Source organism: Sebastes umbrosus, chromosome 5, assembly GCF_015220745.1.
Source record: "Sebastes umbrosus isolate fSebUmb1 chromosome 5, fSebUmb1.pri, whole genome shotgun sequence".
Taxonomy (NCBI): domain Eukaryota; kingdom Metazoa; phylum Chordata; class Actinopteri; order Perciformes; family Sebastidae; genus Sebastes; species Sebastes umbrosus.
The window spans coordinates 33,275,130-33,298,885 of NC_051273.1; the positions used below are offsets into that span (position 1 = coordinate 33,275,130).

The 23,756-nt window shown below is 42.8% G+C and overlaps 1 protein-coding gene and 1 long non-coding RNA gene across 3 annotated transcripts in view; one reads left to right on the forward strand and one right to left on the reverse strand.

The window, feature by feature from the left end:
* The window catches only part of nlgn1 (neuroligin 1), a 401,272-nt gene that overhangs the window by 302,925 nt on the left and 74,591 nt on the right, over positions 1–23,756 (forward strand). The gene's annotated exons all lie outside the window — the stretch shown is intronic.
* On the reverse strand, positions 12,335–23,244 carry LOC119488312. Its single transcript, XR_005206925.1, has 3 exons — positions 22,810–23,244; positions 19,358–19,362; positions 12,335–12,345 (listed from the first exon to the last, which is right to left on the reverse strand). It is a non-coding gene; the product is annotated as an uncharacterized LOC119488312 (long non-coding RNA).

Consider the following 23,756-nt stretch of genomic DNA (forward strand, 5'->3'; position numbering starts at 1 on the left):
TAGCCCAACACGGCCGTCGCAGGGTATCGACTCGGATCGGGAACGATAAATGGGTGTCGTGTGCGACAATCGATCGTTTTATCTCGTGTAGTGTGTCATAATAAACGACAACCGACTTCGCGGCCGGGACGCCTCACGACATCCCGACAGAAAGTCAAGCATGTTTGATTTTTTTTTTTTTTTTGCTTTACACGACGTGTTCCGTCACGGCCGTGAATTTGACCAGCTGAGGACAGATGCATGCACACAGCTGTAAACAGAAGCACATGGCTACTAACTCTAGGTTGTGTCGGAGTGAAAAATGCGCGTGGAGCATCCCGTTGCGTGGCCGCTGTCGCTTCTCCCTGTGAATTATATTTTTACATGGTCCAGTATATTAAGAAGGCGGTGCCGGAAGAGTGTGTATTGTCGGAACGGCCACGTCACGACAAGAATGTATGACTCTCAATCATCTAATCTGACATAGTGACCATCGTAACCGTCAAAAGTATTGTGTAGTCTGATCCTGGCATTACAGGTGTGCTCAATGATGAATCCCACTTGTTGTTTATTATTAGCTTAGGTAATGCACACCCAATACACTAGATTCTAGGACCTAGATGAAACCTTTGGAATATAAAAAGGGTTCTAAGTAGCACCCTGAGAGGGTGGAAAGGTTCTGGATAGAACCTCCAGGGAGTGTTCTGGGTGAAATCATTAAATCATAGAAGGGTTCTCTGTAGAACCTATCACAGGGGGGTTCTGGGCGGAACCTTTCACAGATGGTTTTATGTATAATCCTTTATGTTGGATTCTAGGTAGAACCCTCTGAAAGGGGTTCCAGGTGGAACCTTTATAAAAAAAAAGATCTAACGGGAACCATAATGGGTTCTCCTATGAGGACAAGCCGAAGAACCCTATACGGTTCTAAAGTTAGCACTTTTATTTTTAAGAGTGTAGCTGCACACACACATCATATACAGGTTTTTATAGTTTTAATTGGTATCAATGGACCGATTGCATTTCCTTTAGCCCTAGAATTTAATAATCCAATCTTAATTACTCCAAAACATATAATAATCAAATTTAAATTATTATATATGTGATATATATGGATTTTTTTTTTTGTTCCTCAAATACAAAACTAATGTTTACTTCCTTCCTGTTGGACAATTTGTGAACTGTTTTTTCTTATCTTCTACAAATAAGATGAAATGTGTTCATAAATGTCTTCCTGCATCCTGCATGAGGTTCAATGAAACCATTAAGTGTGACATTAAAATGTTCTTTTTTTTATCAGGCCTGTGAAATCAGCCTTACTTTCGGGGAAATGGTGTTTTTTCTCTGACCATGTTTAATGTCATAAAAATAAAATGCTTACAAGAAGGCCAGACCAACGATCTGAAGGAGTTGAACAGTATTCCCAACATGCAGTACGAAGGCTGTTCTGTCACTTGCACAAACCCAGGAAACATAATCACACAGATAAAGAGCTTTAGTTCCTAGAAAGTGCTACTTATCTTATGTGAACATTTAGCCTGAAGGGTCAGTCTGACCTCTGTTAAGAATTGAAGTGATCTGAGCTTCTCGGCGTGTGCTTCAAAGTCATGAATAAGCAGTTTTCTCAATCCAGTCTGATCACGTTGGCTTTGAACCGCTTTGAAACACCCTTCTAGTCTCCTGTGTTTAGAAATTGAAATAACTCATACATTTAATTTTAGGAATTATTTGTATCCACTGGATCTTAGCACAAGCACAATACTGCCGGAAATTTCAAGCACACATTAGTATAGTATGTGTATAGCCAGTATGTCTGGATGTGTAGTGATATCTAGCTGCTCTTTCCTTTCTGGCCTATAGGTGGTGCGTGTTACCACATTCAGAAACTGAGCTCTGGAACTGCTGCATCTGCAATTGGATGATACTGGGAAACGGTTGGTCTGGTTGGTCTGGCTTGCTGTGTTGTTGACAATATATTAGTCAGAGCTGCCAGTGTGTGTGTGTGCGCTAGTGTGTGTGTGTGTGTGTGATTGAGTGCGTTTGGGAGTACATTGATCCGCCGCCGGGCTCTGATAGTCTGTTCTGTTTCAGTCTGGTTCAGTTCCACACACAAGTGTCCCATGCCGCGGGGCAACGGCTGTTGTTGCATTGCCCAGAGGGTATGTGTGTTTTCCATGTGTTTGCTATGTGAATGTGTGTGTGTGTGTGTGAGCGTGCATGCGTGTGTGTGTGTGTGTGTGACAGGGCACGGTTCAGACGTGATCTGTTGGCTTGCTGGCTTGGCGTTTTGTCTCTCGTACACACTGAGCCTATGGGAGTTGGATGTTGTTCTTTTTCAGCAGCTAGCTCCCCCTGTTTCCCTTAGTATGTCACACACACACACACACACACACACACACACACACACACACACACACACACACACACATGCACTATATAGACACACATTTGTGTACTCTATGCAGGCATAAGAAAGTGCACCCCACAACCACAGACAACTGTGAAATAATGTACAACTAACACATGAACATCCACATAGATTCCTGCGTTGACAAACTGGTTTTGACCCCCCCACACACATAAACACACACACACACACACACAAGCACACTCCTTATCTAATAGCTCCAATCGCAGCAACTTGTTCTGCACAAGCCTCAGAGGGAAAGAAAAAGACTGTGGGAAATAGACAAAGACAGAAAGAGAGAGATGCATTTCCGATATGAAACTCCACCCTGTCAGCATATTACCAGCTGCAGTGGAAACTCATTGCATTCAGAGCACATTTTTCTCTACTTTTACCACCTTGTGCTCTGGCAACGAGCTAAAATGGAAAAAACAAGTGGCCTGGGAAAATGTTCAGCATTCGGGGTTTCACAACGCTCAGTGTCATTTTCGCCCTACAAAGGTAGTATAGTTTTAAGCCCGACCATGGAGTTCTTTCCTAAACCTAATGAATGTGGTTTGTTGTGTTGTTACGTTACGTTGTTATGTTGTTACATTACTATTTGAACACAAACAATGGTCTTTTTTCTAACCTTAACCGAGTAGTTTTGTTGCCTAAGCCTAACCGATCATTTCACAACGTTAACCACGTTGGCATTGCCTTTCTGCACGTGTGAAACGTATTTATGAAAGATATTTTTGGTTCAGAAACGTCGTCATTCGACATATTGTTGGTTGTTTGCAGAAAAACGTCAAATGCCAACATTTTTCCGACGACTGTGGTTGTTCTCAAACAGCGGTATCCTGGGTGGAAATCGGGTGTTTGTTGACCTATCCGTCCGCCCCAATATAAATTTACCTCCTCCCTATACACAGATGTTGTTGCTTTATACTGCGTCATCTGACTTCTGGAGCAGTTGCTCTGAGAGTCAAACATTGCCGTGGATGGATTTACATTGGATATCCTTGAAATCCCGGTGTGCCTCATACAGACTCCAAAGGGGTTTCTTGTACCGGTATCACACGCTGACGGCTGTGACAAAACATTGGTATTTGACGCCCTGGGAATGAAAACGGGCTGGTACTCTATGTGTCTCTGTTCAAGGGCAAACTCTTAAAGGTGACATATCATGCTCAATTTCAGGTTCATACTTGTATTTTGGGTTCTACTAGAACATGTTTACATACTTTAATGTTTAAAAAAAACTTTATTTTCCTCATACTGTCTGCTTGAATATACCTGTATTTACCCTCTGTCTGAAACGCTGCGTTTTAGTACATTTCAATGGTATTACATTGCTAAGCAACAGCTTGGGTCCATTTTTATTTCCTGTCAGCTGATGTCATTCACATCCACTGCAACAGGAAATATACTGGGACACATTTAGTATGTTTACGTTTAAAACTTTGAAATGGTCTAAATATTGTAGATTTGAGACATCACAAATGGACAGAAATCCTGATGGCTTGTTTCAAAAGCTCAGTTTTTGAATACGGGCTGTGTGTGTTTCTCTGTGGATTAAGTGTTTCTGTACTATCACAGTATTTATATAGAACTTAAGCCTGCTTTATAATATAAAAGCAATGACAATGTCACTTTTTACAATATGGGACCTTTAAAGAATCCTTTTCAGGTTCATACTTGAATTTTGGGTCTTTACTACATGTTTACATGCTTTAATGTTCAAAAAACACATTCTTTGCATTCCAATACCCTTACTACTCTATTATTTAGTATGCCAGAAAAATATTTGGTTTTGTCCCAATACATAGTATGTCATATGTAGTATGCCAAAAAATACCAGGATGTTCTAATACATCCAGTCACATTTTGCAGTATGCAAGCCAGCATGCTTTTCTGGCTATTCTGACCCACAATCCTCCTGTGCTGCGGACATATGAGCAAGTAATATGTCCCAATTGTATACCACATGCAGCACTACGTACTTTATAAGGGCAGCCAGCTTCAGTACGTATTGAAGAAAAAACAAAAAGTATGAGATTTGTGACGTAGACATTATATTTCTCATACTGTCTGTCTGAATATACATGTATTACCTGTCTCTTTAAGACCCCCCCTTCTGAAAAAGCCCAGTCTGCTCTGATTGGCTTGTGAGGAAAAATATGGTGCACCTTTGCGAAAGGTACTTCTCAAGCTGTGGGTGGTATATTCTAATGTGCCTGCATGAAGGGGAGCCAAATCTGAATGGTTTCTGATCTAGACAGCCCACAATAATAAACTGACTGGGTTGTCTTATTTCACAGTTTGTGGGTTGGTAGCACTCAGATGGATGAGCACAAGCACTGACAAAAGGGAATATTTTTTTGTAATATGACCCCTTTAAAATCGTAAAAAAAAAAAATCTAAACTCAAGTTCAACTTTCTAGCCTTTTCTGGAGCTTCGCTTTGAGTCATACATATGGACAATGGAATTTTGTAAAAAATATAACACAGAAAGATTGTATTATCACAATACAATTACAATGAAAGTTGATAAATACTATATTGCTATGCTGTGTCTCAATATACGTACTTCCCTACTTGCACTTGCTTTTTTGAGTGCATAAGTGTGTTCAAACGAGTATATCAAAATGTAGTGCACTCTAAGTATCCGGATGTTGTACTCGAAACGGTCAAAAGTGTGGAACGCTAGACATTTCTCACCCTCAAGCTGCTGCTTTTGCGAGTGCGCAGCGAACACCAGACTATACAAATTTAAGTTATACATGTGTTGTTTTTTTCCACTTTACTGTAGTCAGATAAAAGCCATTATTGGGTTAATTTATCTGATGTCCGTTACTGACTATCACAATCTATACCGAGCTTCTGTGAGAGCATAACAGCCGTGTGCGATTTGAAATGACACTAGCATGTCGAAATCCACGCACTACGCAAGTAAGTACATAATGTACACAGTGTACTACATGGATGTGAACTAATGGGTGTATCTGAATTGAGATGCACTTCTTCTAAGATGACGTTTACCATTTATTTCCCCTCATCAACAACACAGTTTTTCTCGAGGGGCGATGCTTTTTGATAATTATACTGTAACAAAAGTTCATCAACGGTTTAGACGACAGCTTATCTGCTTGTAATATGTGACAGTATACCTCATATGCCAGTATTTAATCCCTTTGAACGTGACTGCATAGTCATGATTAACTAAACAAAGGAGCTGCAATGCTCAAAGACAACCTTTTGCACACACACACACACACACACACACACACACACTATTGTGTGCTTTGCGTATGGTGCTTTTGAATTATTAAGTTTCCCTCAAAGAGCATAGAAGGGATTTCACTTCTCTCCCTGTGCACTTCGTGACGGAGAGTCTGTGAGACAGCGGAAGAGATGGAAGGCGAGACTGACACAAAGAGATGGATAAAATAAAAGCATGATTTTTTAATGTTTTACACTCACTGCGTGTGACTGCTGGAATGTGTGAATGTCTGAATTGCATTGTGTATTTTAATCTGTCAGTTTTATGTATTTGTTCTTGGGCCCCTGCCTTTAAAGTAGAGATGTTGATCCTTCCTTTTTTTGAGCTGATTAGGTAAAGGATAAATGGAAATGAAATCTCGGTACAAAGAAAAAGACGAGCTTGTTGTTGTATTCCCTACAGCGACGTAGAGAACGCCGTCGTAGAGATAGAGAGGAGAGGGGGGATGATGTGGTGACTTTAAAGGAAGATAATGAACAGAAAAATGAAAGGACAGGAAAAACAGAATCCAAATGAAAGTTTCATGAGGGAATATTTATCTGCGAGATATTGCTGGATGGTAGAGATAGGGAATTTTGTAAGACTTTTGCTGCTGTGCAATTACACATGGCTGTCCGCTGGGATCTGTAATGTAAAAATGTTGTCATCAGATAACCTAGAAAGTGGTGTGGAGAATCAACATTTCTCCCATTGTATCCCTCTCATTCTGTCTTACTTCCGTTTTCTCTATTTTTGTCACACATAGTTGTTGCCATGCACACACACACACACACACACACACACACACACACACAGATCTCTCTCTCCCTGTTCATGTCACCTAATTTATGATAAAGGACAGATTGCCATTTGTCTGAAAGCTTTTATGACTGTGCAGACCTTGTTATGGTACCACACCATCTATTCTCTGCTAGAGGTGTGTGTGTCTGTCCCTGTGTGTGTGTGTGTGTGTGTGTGTGTGTGTGTGTGTGCGTGCATGTGTGAAACATGGATTCATGCAGCAACACTATAATAGGGGCCTCTATCCTGCAGGCGTTATTTATGCATTGGCCACTCTCTGAGAAACCCTGCTCTCTATGCCTGATTCATTATTCTGAGAGAGAGAGAGACAGAAGAGGTGAGAAAGGAGAAAGAGAAGTTGCCATTGCCAGCCTCCTCCTCCTCCTCCTCCTCCTCCTCCTGCTCTTCCTCTTCCTCTTCTCCTCCTCATCCCCATCCCCATCACATGGATCTCCCCCGAGCAGGCGCCGTGAGTGCGTCGTGCCAGTGCGGCAGGCTTTTATTGTGATTGAGTCTGCCGCTTACAAGGAATGATGCAGGGGAGGCTGTCTCTGTCCTGCACACAGACGGATAGCTCAATCCTGTAGCTGTTTTACCTCCATCCAGGAAAAGACGATCACCAGCACGTAGGGGAGACCACTGTATAGGAACACACAGCTGGAAATACATGAGTCAAAACAAGTCTGACAAAGAGGAAGGCCATTATCGTCTATTCACAGGATTGATCACCGATACGGATACGAGGAGATGACGCCAACCCCTGGTGGCCTTAGTCATTATGACGGCAGCAAAAGAGGAAGTCAGGTGACGTTATAAAGAGGAGGAAAGAGGTCGGGGTGGATGGATGGGTCGGACAAACACAGGACTTTCACCCAGGAGACCGATGTTCATGTCCAAACCTAAAGTCAACGTTGACTTATTTTACGCTACTTTTCCAACGTAACTTTTAACTAACACCATGTAGCTAAGTTACGTAACAAATGTAGGCTACTTATTTTAACCCAAACCGCAATCTTTTCCTAAACCTAACCAGGTAGTTTTATTATTCATTATTTTTATGGAAACAACAACTATAGATGACAATAACAAAGTACAGTACAGTACTGTATACACTATACTCCTTCCACGGTGTAATTCGAACACTGTAATTTACTATGTATATAATATTTATGTAAAATATATCGAACATTGAATGACATCAGATCTAAAATGTTATTCCTTGATTTAGCGCAGAGATTTCAAAAGTGGCAGATACAATTTCTGAGTGACAGACAAAAACAAATACTTGTCTGCCGCATTGGCAGCAAGTGAAAAAACTTAATTTCATACCCTGGTCGTGGTAACCACTGATAACTCCCATTCAACTGGCTGATAACATTTGAAATGGGTGTTTTGGCAGAGGCAGCAGTAGTAGTAGCAGTAGTGGCAGCAGTAGTAGTAGCAGTAGTGGTAGCAGTAGTGGTAGCAGTAGTAGTAGCAGTAGTGGTAGCAGTAGTGGTAGCAGTAGTAGTAGCAGTAGTGGCAGCAGTAGCAATAGCAGTACTGATAGCAGTACTGGTAGCTGGAGTGATAGCAGTAGTGGTAGCAGTAGTGGCAGCAGTACTGGTAGCAGTAGTGGTAGCAGTAGTGGAAGCAGTAGTGGCAACAGTAGTGGTAGCAGTAGTGGCAGCAGTGGTGATAATAGTGGCAGCAGTAGTGGCAGCAGTAGTGATAGCAGTAGTGGCAGCAGTAGTGGTAGCAGTAGTGGTAGCAGTAGTGGCAGCAGTAGAGGCAGCAGTAGTGATAGCAGTAGTGGTAGCAGTAGCAGCAGTACTGTTAGTAGGAAGCATATCAGTAGCTGTATAGGCACACTGGGAGGACTAACAGTAGCAGTAATAGCAGGAGCATTTGTACTGATAGCAGTAGTAGTAGTAGTAGAACGAATATTAGTAACAACGATAGAAATGCAATCGTTGTTGCCCCTCTTGACATAAAAGCATATAACAATTATAATATTGCTAATACCACCCTCACCCCCACTCACCACACACACACGGACATATACATATACATTCTGGTCACCACTCTCTGTTCCCAGCTCAGGGCCATCTGTCCAGGGTTAGGAGTGGTGTTAAACACCAAGACGTCCTTGCTATGTGTGCAATCGTTTCACTCCATCACTGACTCCCCCCTTACAACTCCTTCTTCTCCCCTCTGCATTCATCTCTGCGCCTCCTTCTTCTACCCATTCCATTAATTGAGTGGATCTCTTTTGCTTCTGTCTCTCTCAGTCCCATCCTGCCCCCCCCCCCCCCCCCCCCCTCTTTCTCTCTCTCTCTCTCTCTCTCTCTATGCCTCTCTACCCCTTTCTACACTCGTTTGGCCATAGGCAGATAGAGGAAAGAGAGAACAGAGGAAAAGAGATTGAACATTTACAACTATCCTGGAAATCTCATTGCCGAAGCCTCGTCACTGCGACAGCTTTTATTGCCTTCCACCAGGAAACCTTCAGATATAGGAGGGCCAAGCTCATCTCTTTGGCACAAGCACTTACACACACACACACACACAATCATGCGAATACCTCTTGATGCACGCATACAATAAATACTTGCATAGTCATACGTATACATGTAAATACCAGCAAGACTGCACATCCACTCAGAAACATTCCAGTAATCTGTCATAAATTGGATTTTTTGTCAGTACGAAAGAGATATGGGAAAAGAGAGAAAGTGACCATGTAGTAAAGTGTGTGCGTTCGTGCTTGTGCGTGTATGCATGTGCACACTCACACCAGTGACCTTCCTGAAGGAAGAGGAGAGGGGAGGAAACAGAGGGGAAGAGAGATGACACGAAAAAGAAGGAAAGAAAAAAGGGACGTGAAATGAAAATATTACGATAACATAATCCATCTTGACTAAAACTCTCCTCTGTGTCGGTGTATTTGTGCGCCTGATCATGTGTGTGTGCATACGTGTGTGTGTTGGTGTGTTTACTACCTGAGTGGCAGGGCTGTGCTTTATGGTCCCTAGCCATCAGATAGCAGTGAAGGGGAGAATCCATTGGGATTGTGCATCTGTCTGGAAATGAGCTCTTGTAGCTGTTGGAGTGAGATTGAGATGGACTTAAAGTGCTTTACATACACCAGCCTTCCGCTCCCACCAACATTATCAAGGACACATTTTAATCTTAAAAATGAAATACAGCCGCACTGTTGCCGCTCTGCTATCAGCATCCCACATCTAGCCCACGGAGAAGCAGAAGAAGAATTAATGGTACTTCTTACAACAGTGCTTGTAGCAATAGTATAATACAGCAGTATAGTTGTTCCAGTAGCACGGAGACTGTGTTCTGACTGACATGAGTGCAGCATGAAATAAATGCAGCTTCTATATTCATTTCAATCAGATGAAAAAGTTGGACCTGGCTCTATGTTTGCCACAACCACCAGAGACTTGATATGACATAGACCTGAGGCTAATTCCAACAGACCGAAATAGAGAGTGAACACCAAAACTGGCAGAAGCGTGGCGCAACTCAGCAGTCAGTCACGGTACTAAAGTATCAAAACACGTCCTGAGAATCACGGCCCACACTCTCGGTCTTGGCCTAAATAATCTCCTTTTTTTTTTTTTTTACTGTGATGATTATGACACACCGTGTGATCAGATCTGATCCAAAGTCTGCTCAGCAGTCCACTCTGCTATTCAACATATGTTGATCAGCCCAGAATCCACAGGAAATACACCCATATTGGACAAGTCTGGAGCTCAACATTTAGTATATCCAACATTGAAGCTGAAGTAGGCGAGATTGGAGCAAATATGATTGAAAAAAGTTATTAAAACGGTCGCTATATCGTGACAGTAGTACATGAAACAGGTAACCTGAAAAAAATCATGTTCCTCTGTGTCCTCAGGTGCTCCTAACGGCATCTGCAAGATTTCACAGACCGGAGGAAAACAAGCAGTAAGAGCTGATCTGAGGTCTGCTGTCCAGCTGCCGTCTATGAGAGCCGGCTGTCAATCCCTCGCGAACTCCGACGAAACGGTCAAACTAGGCAGCGCCGATCAAATATGAATCAATATTCTGTTACGTTAATGTCTATTTCTCTCCTCAAATGTTTTCAGAATCATCTTGTAGTGCACGGTTCAGCTGTAAAATGAGAAAGTTTGTGACGCCGCCGCCGCCGCCATTGTGAAATCTGGTGAAGGAACGCCAAGTTCCGGTCACATGACCTGAGCACAGCCAATAGGAACGCTCTCTCAATGAAATGACCTGTGATTGGTCAAAGTCTCCCGTCACGGGCTCGATTTTCTAAAGCCTGAAAACAGAGCCATGAGGAGGTGCAGAAGTCTAGTTATCTCTCAGAACACTTGAATTACAATATGCTGAAAGGTTATTATGGAATTTTTGCCCAATGATGCCAAAAATATACTGCCTACTGCCACTTTAAACTTCAGTGTCAACGGAGGAAGCAGTGAGATCCTGTGAAGTATGGAGGTCGGGATGATACATGGGTATGTAGCACATTGATTTTCATGCAGGTAATCAGGGAGAAATATACATTTCTCTCGAAACATAATTGACGATGCAGTTTTGTTGTAATTTTTAGGAGACCGAACTGTAGAAAGGTACAATTTTCCCTATTTAGGCCTGCTACTTACTCGACATATAAAACATCCACTGCGATGCAATGTGAAACGCAACGGCTGTAACTTTCTCTCCAGCCCAAGTTTGTGATTTTCACACTACTGCAACACCAGGCATTTTAAAAAAAGAAGCATCACACTAAAAGTGTCGCTGATCAAACACTTACTAATGACACAATAAATGAGTTCACATTTGAACAAAAATGAGAGAATTATCTCGCATCATTGACCTATTAAAAGTAATCCCATTTACTTAGCCAATTATTTCATCAACTTAGTCAATGAAAGCACACAGTTCTCCTCGGTGGCCTTGTGTAAACACCCTGATCCATCATCACCATCTATGTTCCCCCCTCCCCATGTGGATTAGCTCTCCTCAGACTGGTGCCAGGGTAGAAGTGTTGTTATGTAAATTCCTGCAGAATCCCAGAGCCTGCAAAACAAAAAGGAAGTCTAGTTTGATCTCATATACACCAGCACTATACGGTGGAAATCATCTAAGCAGCCAACCAGCTTGGGGAAGGTGTTTTCATACAGGATCTATATACCCAGGAAGTACCATAGCTCAGTGATTTTCTGAGTGCAGTGACTCAGTCAGCGCATGCATTAAACAATTTGTTTACCCATTCTATTACTGCCAACAGCATTTGTGCTAGTGCAAGCACTTCAGCTCTAACAGGTGAAGTTTCGTAAATTCATGGTACTATTACTTACCTCGGTCATGAACGGCGGCCCCCACCTCGAGGAACTAAAAGGCACAAGTGCATACGCTTATTATGAACACTGGGGGTGAATGTCTGCTCTCTGTCATAATGTTCTGCAGTACAGGAGCAAAAGTACTGTACATATTTTTGTACTTCAGCGGAGCCACTTGAGTGCCCTGGCCTATTTATTTGCACTAGCAGAAAGGTAATATTAGATCTGCACACAAGCCAAAATCATTCTGTGATTACGTTTGACCCTGTGGTGCTCAAGGTACTTCTCAGCTCGATGCAGATTGCATTACTTAAAAACGCAGCCTCTGGCCTCTCTTCATTGTACAGTACTTGACACGAAAACATTCCCCTTTGGCAGGCACTTTTCCTCAGACTTACCTTGCGGAATAGTCAAGTGACTGCTGCTTAGCATGCACTGACACACAACTGAAGGTAGAACGTGGAAATCGGCATTATTCCAAAAACATTTTTTTTTTGGTCCAAATGAAATACTGAAGAGGACTTGAGTTCATTCATAAAAACTCGGAAAGAAAAGTTTGGAAATTTGTGTTTGGTGGATTATTTCTCTGTTGTTACAATGCTAATTGGCATTGTATTTTACATGGTTGGAAAGCCTGTTTATTTACCTTCACAATGATGTCCAACTTGTAAGGATCATGCATTTGTGAGATGATCATGTGGGTAGTGCCCAAGTGAAATTTGCCAAAATTGTCTGCCAATGCTAAACAGTGTATTCTCCTGTTGGTATTTACAGAGAAATAACCCACCAAACACAAATTTCCAAACTTTTTTTTCCGAGTTTAGAAACACACCAATTCACTTCAGCTTTTAGGTAGCTTTTTACATATGTTAACTTTGTACTTACTTACTTAGGTCTTTTACCCCCTCTTGGGGAACAGGCCGTCAACAAGGCTTCTCCACCCATCTCTATCCTGGGCCTTTCTCTCTAGCTGGTTCAAGGTGTAGCCCGTTCGTTCAGTGTCTTCCTCAAGGTCTCGGCGCCAGGTGTTCTTTAGCCTTCCTCTTTTCCCCTTTTCCTTGCGGACTCCAGGATAAAGCTTGCCTGGTGTTGTTTGTTGTAGGCTTACACAATGTGTGACCTATCCATTTCTACCATCTTTTTGGGGATTTCTTCATCTGCAGGAAGTTCTCTGCCAAAGCTTTGTTGTTGTTTATGGTGTCAGGCCATTGAATCTGGAGAATCTTTCTCAAACAGTTGATGAATGTCTGCACTTTCTTGGCGGTCATCACAGTTGTTCTCCATGTCTCTGATCCACACAATAACACAGATTTTAAATTTGTGTTAAATAGCCTGACCTTGGTTTGCAGTGACAGTTCTTTTGAGTTCCAGATGTTGTTTAGCTGTATAAATGCTGCTCCTGCCGATTCTTGTTCTTACATCAGCATCTGTGCCACCCTGCTCGTCGACGATGCTCCCGAGGTAGTTGAAGAATGTTATTTCTTCCAGTGCGCTACCTTTTAGTGTGACCAGGTCAGTGCAGGTTGTGCCGGTCTTTAGGATCTTGCCCTTGTGAATGTTGACGCCAACTTTTGCAGATGTCGTTGCTATGGTGTTGGTCTTCTCCTGCATTTGTTGTTGTGTGTTAACTTTCTAGGTTACATAAATTGTTGTCATACCATTTCACCATGCAGTTACGTCAGAATAAAAGCTTAATTAATGCTTACCTGAAATCCCATGCTTCAGGCTTGGTTGTATGACATTTTATACTCACTAAATATATGAATTCATGGTGATTATAACTGTACTGTTATTTGTCTCTAATATAAACACCCTTGATTTTGTCTAGTAGATACGTTGAAAAAAAGGAAAAGAGTGCAGCCTCTTTCCTTGCCCCCTTTCCTTAGGCTACAGTATATAAATAAAAATGGACTTGACAGAAGAAAGATACATGAAAAGGAACAATGTCAAGCACATACTTGTAGAAAAGTAGAGGAAAGAAAAGGACAACGGGAGGGGAGGAGGGGGGGGGGGGGGGGGTAGTATGCTTTAATTTACCATCTCTGAGCGACTGACTATACTGTCCTTTATGAAATCTGACATGGTGGAAGGAAGAGATGGACGGATAGAGGGAGAGAAGGAAGGATGAAGATGAAGATTACGGCAGATGAGGAAAATTGTATATTGTGATGGACAAGGACAATAGTCCAATACTAGGCTGTTGCCTTGCCATGTTTTACCAACCCAGTGCTTTCTGATCTGTCTCCTCTTTCAGCAGGATGAAATTGTTTGTCAGTTCCTTCCACAGTGACCCTGTGGCAGGTTTATACTCTGTGAGCTTTTCCCTTTGGTTAAGGTTTGGTTAGATTTAGGTTATTAAAGGTACTTGGTTAAGTTAATGTTAACTGTTCATCGAGAGTCCGACAATGTTGTGGAAGTGCGATGCTAAATCGGTTGAAATACTCTTTTAATTTGACTGTTCCTCCAACCGAACAGTCTCTGATCTTTAGAATTTGTTATTTAAACCCTGACAAATAGAAAAATTATATTTGAAACATTGTTTGATGCATACATAAGAATCAGTATAGTTAAAGACATATTTCTTATCAATGTGCCTCTGTCTGCCGGTTTGCTTGGCTGTCTGCTAGAAGTACTTTGTCCCGCTGAGTCTCTGGATCAGCTAATTTCACCAAACTGCTCCAATCAGATGCAGTGCAGTAGCCCATAAACCTGACAATCACTTGTGTGTGTGTGTGTGTGTGTGTGTGTGTGTGTGTGTGTGACAGTGCCTGAGTGCGTGCTTGGAGCACACACAGGTACCTTTTGGACAGATTGGGGTTTTGTTCTGCCATTCTCCTCCAGAGAGTCATTTTCCCTCCATGCAGTCATTGTGGAGGGAAGGGTTTCTCCCTGGCGAACTCTCAGAGGTAAAGGTAATTAGGCTTGGCATGAGATCTGGACTCCTCGGTTTACCTCGTCTCTAGCAGCCCTCCCTTCATGTCCCCCCAACCCCAACTGTCTTTTCAAGTCCAAAAATACACTCTTCACCATCAGCTTACCTCAGGTAACGTCTGTTATTTTCCTTTACTTTGTCCTTCTTACTTTCTCTCTGACCCCATTTTTTCTCTCCATTACATCAGTCCATCAGAAATGAATAATGTGATTCATCCTAAAGCAAGAGCATAAAACATTTCCTTTTTTGACTTCCAGAGTCTGGTGGTAGATGTTTCCTGGAACTTTCTGCAAGAGAAATGCAAACCTTAATACATCAAAATTAAAATAAATTAAAGCTGCAAGCAGCGTAGAACGGGCCCGCGCCCCTTTCCGCACGTCGGTTGGTACCCGCTGCCGTGCATTTGCATGAAAGTCGGATACTGCACGCAACAGTTAGAGGGTGTTTTCTGTGTGGAGCGTGTGGCGCTAAAGACTCTTATAAAACATGACAAGTTTGGGGTTGATTGGACAATGTATAGTCAATTTACTTCCTGTTTCCTGTAGGTGGCGCTATGACTATCACTCATAATGACACATATATGTCTTCAGGCCTGGACTCTTATCCAGCTTGTGAAATTTAGGGCAGATTGAACAATGTAAAGTCAAGTTACAACAGCCTCCTGCGTCGTGTCGAAACATCGGAATTTGCCGCACCGTCACAACAACGCAACAAAAGCTTCACAATTTTGCATTGTGAAAGTGTTGAGATTATTATGATTAGATTATGTTGAGATAAAGTGATGAAATGGCGTCTTCTCGCATGACCTATGACATCACCGTTCGAGCGATCAAAAATGTCTTCATGACATGGCAGAACAGTGGGCATCATTAAGCTTGGAACGGAGGGTGAAGCCACATTTGCAGACTCCAAACTTCACTGTAAGGCTTTTTTATGATACCATAATTAACTGTTGATCATATTAAAGTCAGTAGTAGAGGTCATGGTTTATCCACCTTTGTGTTCATTGCCACATCAGCCAAAAGACTCTCTCCTCAAATGTATCCGCTGAACCTGAATCCCGACGCCCACCCCCCCTACCCATCCTTTTTCCTTGTGCTCTCCTCTGTAGCCTGCCTGTAAAGGATTCTGTATCAATTAAGGATCAAAGTTGTGTGGTTCACAGCAAAGCAGCGTCTGAACCACTGCCCAACAACGGGTCCACTGGAGCATAGAATGGATGCCAGACACAGTATTCAGATAACAAACCATCAGCTGGATATCTGGACGATAAGAAATCCTGATCCCCGGCCAACTCGACTCCAGTGTTCACTTCAGACTCTGCATTCACTATAGGCCACTCACAGAGGAAGACTTCTGGGTGATAATGAGGCCCGACTTGGCCGACTTGCAGTGTTCACTTGAGGCGGATCATTAAGAAGTCTGGGTAGAGGTGTAGGAGGAGTGTAAAGTGAGGCCACTTCCACAGCCAGATTACTGTATATATAGTCTGGTACTGCTCTGGTTTTGTGTGCTATAGCCAGCAGGTTCTTCTCCCAATCCCTTTGCCATATTTCAGTTTCAATCATTCCAGACATTAACAAGGTCCAACCTACCCTAAACAAGCCCCTACAGAGGTGGTGAGGACCAGCCAACAGCTGTCCCTGCTGAAGGTGTAAACATCAAACTGGTTCTCTCAAGGTCAAACATCCATGTACTGTGTCTGTCAGAGCTCCAGTATAGTTTTGTAGTCAGTTGACACTGTTTGTACAAATACAGAGGAGGTGCGTGACAGTTTGACTGTTTTATTATTGCGATTATTATTTTTCTGCATTGTCAGTGTTTTCCAGACAAAAGCTATTTTAAGTTATTTTAATAATAATAATAATTTAAAGTAATAATTTGAACCTTAAACTCAATACTCAATTGTGAAAATGATCCAGTATCGAAAATTGAAATAACCTAAATGTATAGCAGTGAAATATTTCACTTTGCAAACCATCTTTCATGAAATTATTTGGTTTGGATTCCCCCTCTTTGAAATTTAGAGAAGGGTAGCTGATGAGTTTAATTCAACCGGAGAGACCAGCTAGAACAACAAAACACGTGACGTAGCACTGAGCGAGGGAAACGTGAACAAACTACAGCGTGCATAGATGAGCTGTGATGGTGTAGCAACATCATAACATGTCTGTCAACCAGTGTTTGCCGATTTTTGCCATCCAAATTCAAAAATAAAAGGTGATTGTGATTGGCAGTTATATACTGTCCAGTTTGTTCAATACTGTCCCCAATAGCAGTTACACATCAGCTGCAGCCATCTTGGGGCACTTCTCTTTACAGTCATCGTCTCAAACACGCTCTTTATTAGATAAAAGGCCGTGATTGGCCCAGATGATGGCCCATGGTGATTGGTCAGATCTCAAGTTGCTGGAAATCTGTCCAGAGTGGAGGGGACCAGACACATCTGCCAGAGCAAATAAAACATGAGCTCTGACATTCGTCTGGTTCCCAGGCATGGTTATCACGGCCTCTCGACATAAATATATAGCTAATATTTGGAGCCAGTGATCCAGTATCAGTGGTGGGAAAGTTAAGGCACATGTAAACATCTGACATATCATATTTAATGTGCAACTGAGGCCTGAGGCGTCGCACTAGGTTGGATTGTTTTGTTTATTATACTGTGACTTATACTTAAAGCTTTGAATGATCCAGAGATCTAGAAGAGCGGTATATAGAGCAGACAAGAAGAGGCTTGGCTTTGAATCTGAACCCCGGTGACGAGGATGCTACAGAACGGTTATCCACTCAACTAGACAAGACCAACTCACCTTTTATTTCCTATGATCCTCAAACCTTCTAGAAGTAATGAGGTACTTTGAAGAGAGAGCGAAAATGAGACGACGGCAGTGTCGGCGGTGAGCACGGTGTAATTCTATGCATGAGTTCCCGTTAGCTGCCTTCCCCGTATGTGATATGTGTTTGGGTGTGTGAAAGTGAGGCGTCTGATTTGACTCCTGATAAATCTTTCTGTGCTGCAGCATCAGAATGTATTACTGAGCCAACAGCCAGGGCCAAATCCATTTTTATCTGAGTGCAATTGCTGTCACTCCAACTTCTCACAAAAGTGCCTCCGCCGAGGCACCAGATGTGAGGTATTTCGTCTTTTTGTGTGTGTGTGTGTGTGTGTGTGTGTGTGTGTGTGTGTGCGCATGAGAGGATCTGTGTGTGATTGTGTATGTGTCAATGTGTGTGTTTATGAGGCAAAAGGTGAATTGATTTCCACGAGATGGCTTCAGGGACGAATAGGTCTCACAACTGCCCAGAGCTGTCTGTAGAGAAATAACCCTGTTATATGGCGGCACGCACACACACTGATCCTGTTTTGACAGTGGTTTTTGGCACAGCTTAACCTTAATCTCATGTCTGTACAGAGAGCGACAGCGAATCGCGGTATGACAAGGTGGTTGTTCTTGCCAGAATGCTTCGCACGCCTCTTCCCTTCAGGCAGGAACGAGCGGTCACCTCTGATGGTATCATCACACACGGGCCTCTGGCATTGAACAGCCCATCCCGCCATTACCACGGGGTAATACCACTTTGATGGCAGAGGGACATTCATCAATCCAGATGTCTTCATACTCCAAACTGTGTCACAGTTGACAGGAGCAAGATGGATCTTAAATACTTAATGGCAAAAGGTATTAGGGGCTCTTTTTCTGGGTCCGTCCAACCTGTTGCATGTCATTTCACTGCTTTCCCTGTGGTGTCCCATTATAGCTGTCTCACGGTTCACGTCGTCGTCTAATGGCTTTACGCAGCTGTCTCATGGTTTCTTATACCTGTCTTGTGGCTGTTTTAGGCCTCTTGGATTTTACTTACAGTTTGATGATATCCTGTGGCTGTCTGATGCATTCATATGACCTTCTTCTTGTCTGTTTTGACGTCTCCTGGCTTCCTTACGGCGGATATATCTCCATTGGGAGTGAACTCATAAGGAGGCTATTGTCTTAATGGACACATATTTTTTGGATAGCTTGACAAGAAGAATAAAGAGGAATCTACAGTCATGTGCAGGAGAAAGTAAATACCTATTTTTTTCGTCAGTGAATTATGTCTCTGGGGCGTGAAAGTTGCGTATTTAAAATATAAAGCTGTAGGTAAGATGGAGCATGTGTGCTAAACTCATTTTGACACTTGCATAATCCATAAACATAAACCCAATACTGATGTGTTGACTGCTGTGATTGGTTGTTGATGAAGTAAAAAAAAAAAAAAATGGCTTTTTTTTGTTGGCACCTTTTCTGATGTGTCGTTCACAGTGTAGATAAGAAATAATAGGAAGAGAGAGAGAGAGAGATGGATCTGACAACACATGACCCTATAGCCAGTAGTCAGTATATGGGGCTCTTTGGAAAATGCAGGAAATGACTCTTGAGAGTGTGATTACACCAATCAATGAGTTACCTTTCAGTCTGTAAGACTTCATGTTTACCCCTCTAGGTTGGTTTGGAATAAGCCGGCGTGAACAGTTAGTGTGAAGTTGGCCGAGACCAAATGAACCAAACTACTAGGTGTGAAAGCTCCTGCTCTGACACACCACATGCCCTCATGCATGCTTCCAAGTTACCACTTCTTTGCCCTTTTTTCGTGTTAATATTTACAGTATTTTGGAATATAACTGTAACTGACAGCAATGTGACAAATATTAGTAATATTAGAGTAACAATAGCAAAAGGCATCATGTCCATGTTTGTTCCTCGCTCAAGTAACGGGGTGTGGATTGTCTACAATGATCAGCCATAACATTAAGACCACTGACAGGTGGAGTGAATAACATTGATTATCTCGTTACAATGGCACCTGGCAGTGGGGGGGATATATTAGACAGCAAGTGAACATTTTGAACTTTGAACTTTGTGTTGGAAGCAGAAAAAATAGGCAAGCGTAAGGATGTGAGCGACTTTGACAACAAGGGCCACATAGTGCTGGCTAGACGACTGGGTCAGAGCATCTCCAGGACTGCAGCTCTTGTGGGATGTTCCCGGTCTGCAGTGGTCAGGACCTACCAAAAGTGGTCCAAGGGGGCACCTGGGTTAGCTCAGTTGGTAGAGCGGGCGTCCATGTATCAAGGCTTGGTCCTGACCGCGGCAGCCCGGGTTCAAATCCGGCCTGTGGCCCTTTCCGCATCCACTCTCTCTCTCCCCCCTTTCAAGACTCTATCCACTGTCCTCTCAATAAAAATGGAAAATGCCCCCAAAAAAATAACTTAAAAAAAAAAAAAGTGGTCCAAGGAAGGAAAACGGGTGAACCGGCGACAGGGTCAGACCCGAGGCTCACTGATGCACGTGGAGAGCGAAGGCTGGCCCGTGTTGTCCGATCCAATAGAAGAGCTACTGGCGCTCAAATTGCAGAAAAAGTTAATTCTGGTTCCGATAGAAAGGTGTCAGAACACACAGTGCGTCGCAGTTTGTTGCGTACGGGGCTGCGTAGCCGCAGACCGGTCAAGGTGCCCCATGCTGACCCGTGTCCACCGCCCAAAAGCGCCTACATTGGGCATACAGTGAGCATCAGAACTGGACCACGGAGCAACGGAAGAAGGTGGCCCGGTCTGATGAATCACGTTTTCTTTTACATCATGTGTATGGCGACGAATCCGAGGTGTTGACTCGGCCTCCAAATTCTCCAGATCTCAATCCAATCGAGCATCTGTGGGATGTGCTGGACAAACGAGTCTGCCCCACCTCACAACTTACAGGACTTAAAGGATCTGATACTGATGGCTTGGTGCCAGATACCACAGCAGACCTTCAGAGGTCTAGTGGAGTCCATGCCTCGACGGGTCAGGACTGTTTTGGCGGCAAAAGGGGGACCTACTCAATGTTAGGCAGGTGGTCATAATGTTATGGCTGATCGGTGTATATATGTCACTTCTGTTATGTCTTCTAGTCTTTCTCACCAGTGTGGGCTCAGGCAGGCTGTCTGACTCATTTATTTAACGTTTTGGTGACACAGAAACATCAATTTAAGCATCAAATGCTCATTGTGTAGCCTCCTGTTTTCACTTGCCTCACAATTTGGCATCTTATTTTTTCTTTAATGCCCTTGCCTTTGAAAATCATCCTGTTATTTTTTTTTTTCAGTAACCACCCAGTGTGTCAGTGTAATTATCTGCTCAAGAGTGTTTCTGCAAAGAGGATATTCGAGCATGTGTGTCTCTGTGTGTGTGTGTGAGTGTGTGTGTGTGTGTGTGTGTGTGTGTGTGTGCATACATATTGGGAGGGTTGTGACCTTGGTTTTGTACGCTGAATTGAATGTTTTTGTGGTGATGTTCACGAAGTTGAAAATTAATATTAGGTTCTCATTAGGCCTGGAGTGGTGGTGATACAAAGAGATCCCACAGTTCATACATACAAGCCAATAGACAACTCCACAGCAGTAAATTCCCAGCGTGGTGAAAAAGCAGCGCTACAAGAGCAGTAAATAGTGTAAAATACCATAGAGACACACGCCATGTTTGTATCTGTAGATTAGGATTTACCATGCACTGACAGATACTGCTTCCCTTGTAACCACTTCCACTTACTGTGTTGACCCACCCGGCAGAGTAACTGTGAGTGTGAGTGCATCAACTCGCAGAGCTTTTAGCCTCAGACAGCACATCTGAGTGACTTCTCCAGTCCAGACATGGGTGGGCTGTCTGTCTAAAAGCTCCTTTGCCCTCCCTACATGCCACCAAAGGACTGAAGTAACATCAGAGGGCTGAAAAAAGCAATAACCTCCTCCTGCCTCGGCCCAAATGATCTCCAATACTGGCTCCGCTGCACAGAAAGGCTTCTAAAACAGCATGGAGACGGAGACTTTGAAGTGTCTATTAAAAACACAAATAATTCTGTATACTTAGTGGAAGATGATCCAAAATGTCTCATTTGAATCAGCACCATTTAACAGCTTCCTGTAGACACTAAGTAGTCGAATGTATTCTTCTAATTATTTCATAGATCATACCTCAAAAAGTCACAACCCCTCCCTCTCCCTATGGTGTTGGTTTCTTCCAAAAGTTGCGGGATGAAATCGGTTTGCAACAGCGTGTACCACACACAGTGCTCTGTTGCACATCAGTGCTGGAGGAGGTGTAGGCTGCAGCTTAATGGTGTGTTGCTGAAGTGGTTAGCAGTAGAGCATCAATCCCTTTTTCAAACGTGTGAAAATGCACTTAGTTACATTTGAGAAATATAGGCATAGTTTGCTTTGATAGTTGTCTAGTACCAGGTGTAAGGTCAGTATCCCTCAATCCGGCTGTTTAGCCTTCTGGCTCGCTAGCTATAGTCGTGACTTGTGATAGCATAGTATCCTATTTAATGTAGGTAAAAGAGAGCTGTGTGGATCTTACGGTAGTGAACTGACCACCATGACCGGAGAAGCGCTTTAACCACGGTGTGTTTCCGTGTAACGTATCGGCGGATGCCTCTCTCATTCAGCAGCCTTGTTATGTCTGTATAACGTTACACTACGTTGTCTCTCATCCCGTCATCTACCGCTTTTTTCTTTCTCACCGCGGACGGCCAGCAGCTCCAGCCGCACCTCGATGTCTCGCCACACATCCGCACACGTATCTCTTTGCACCAAGAAGGAAGGAGTCGGGGTCATGTGTCATCAGTTACACTGCGCATTTGTTATACCCCATGGTCTTAATAATCAGTCTGAACAGAATTCTTAAAAGAATTCGAAAATCTAATGGATTGTTCATTGTGCTACAACCCAACCCTCCAAAAACTGTCATTCAAATCAATGGCAAACTTTTGGAGTAATCCTGCTTACAGACAGACAGACAGACAGACAGACAGACAGACAGACAAACAAACCAATGCCGGTGAAAACATAACCTCCTTCATGGCCAAAAAGAAATAATTCCATAAATATTATGTCCTACTCAACAATCACTGCTCTGAGTTTCCCTTTTTCTATAAAATACAATTTTCATTCACCATTTGTGTCCAATCACTACTACTTTGCTCCTTTTTTTTTGATCACTGTTAAAGGTGCCCTGTGGAGTTAAAAAAAACACAAAAAAAGAAACATTGTGTTTACATTCAGTGTTACTCACCAAAATGTTTGTGTCCTCGAGCTCGACCAAATGTGTTGAATGCATGTCCTTCCTCATAAAACATTAGCCGTTTACATCCTGCACTGTTTGCATCCACGTGTGCTTGCAGTCTTCTTCTTCTTCCCTGCCTTTGTTGGCACATTGCAGCATATCTTGGCACGTTACCTTCACTTGCTGATCAGTGGAATAGTGTGACATCACTGACAGGACTGTGTATCGCATCACACGTGTGCTCGCGTGAGCAAAACTGCTCTATAGCGCTGCTAGAGGTCAAAAAGTCCACAGGTTAGCTTCAAGGCCTATTGAAGGAGGCTGGGTCACGCGTCATCAACGTATCTGGTCTGCCCTCGCCGAAAGTGAGCCAATCACAACGCACGACCAAACCTCCAGTTACACTATGCATGCGTTATACCCCATACTCCAAGACCGATGTCCGCCCGTGACCCAGCCTCCTATCCATAGGCCTTGGTTATAGCTTTAAGCTACTGCCAGTTAAACTCAACATTTCCTGTATGTTTCACAATAAAAGCCCACCAGGAAATAGAAGGATTATACCCTTTTGAGCCACCGGAAGGCTTTTAATGTGAAACATCTGTGCAGCAATTAAGATTTGAGTTTCATTGACAGTAACTTAATAGTGATCCAACAAAAATGGGAAAATTGGAAGCAACCGCAAATATAAAATGATAAATGAAGAGTTTCATTCATGGTTACTTAACTCTGATCTAAAAAACAAATGACAAAGCTATGCTAACTGGAAATATTTAGTAAGTGAAAACAGTATTTGTGAGTGATGAGATGAGGATGGTATTACTGTTGTTATACTGCAGAACTAGTGCAGCAGCATCAAATAGGCAGATCAGAAAATGAGGCCTCTAACTAAAAGAATACAGAATAAAGTCTCCTCTCAGATGTAAGCCTGTTACAAATAAAGGGGCTGTTTCTCTCTGCACTTGAGGTAAATAATATTTGTG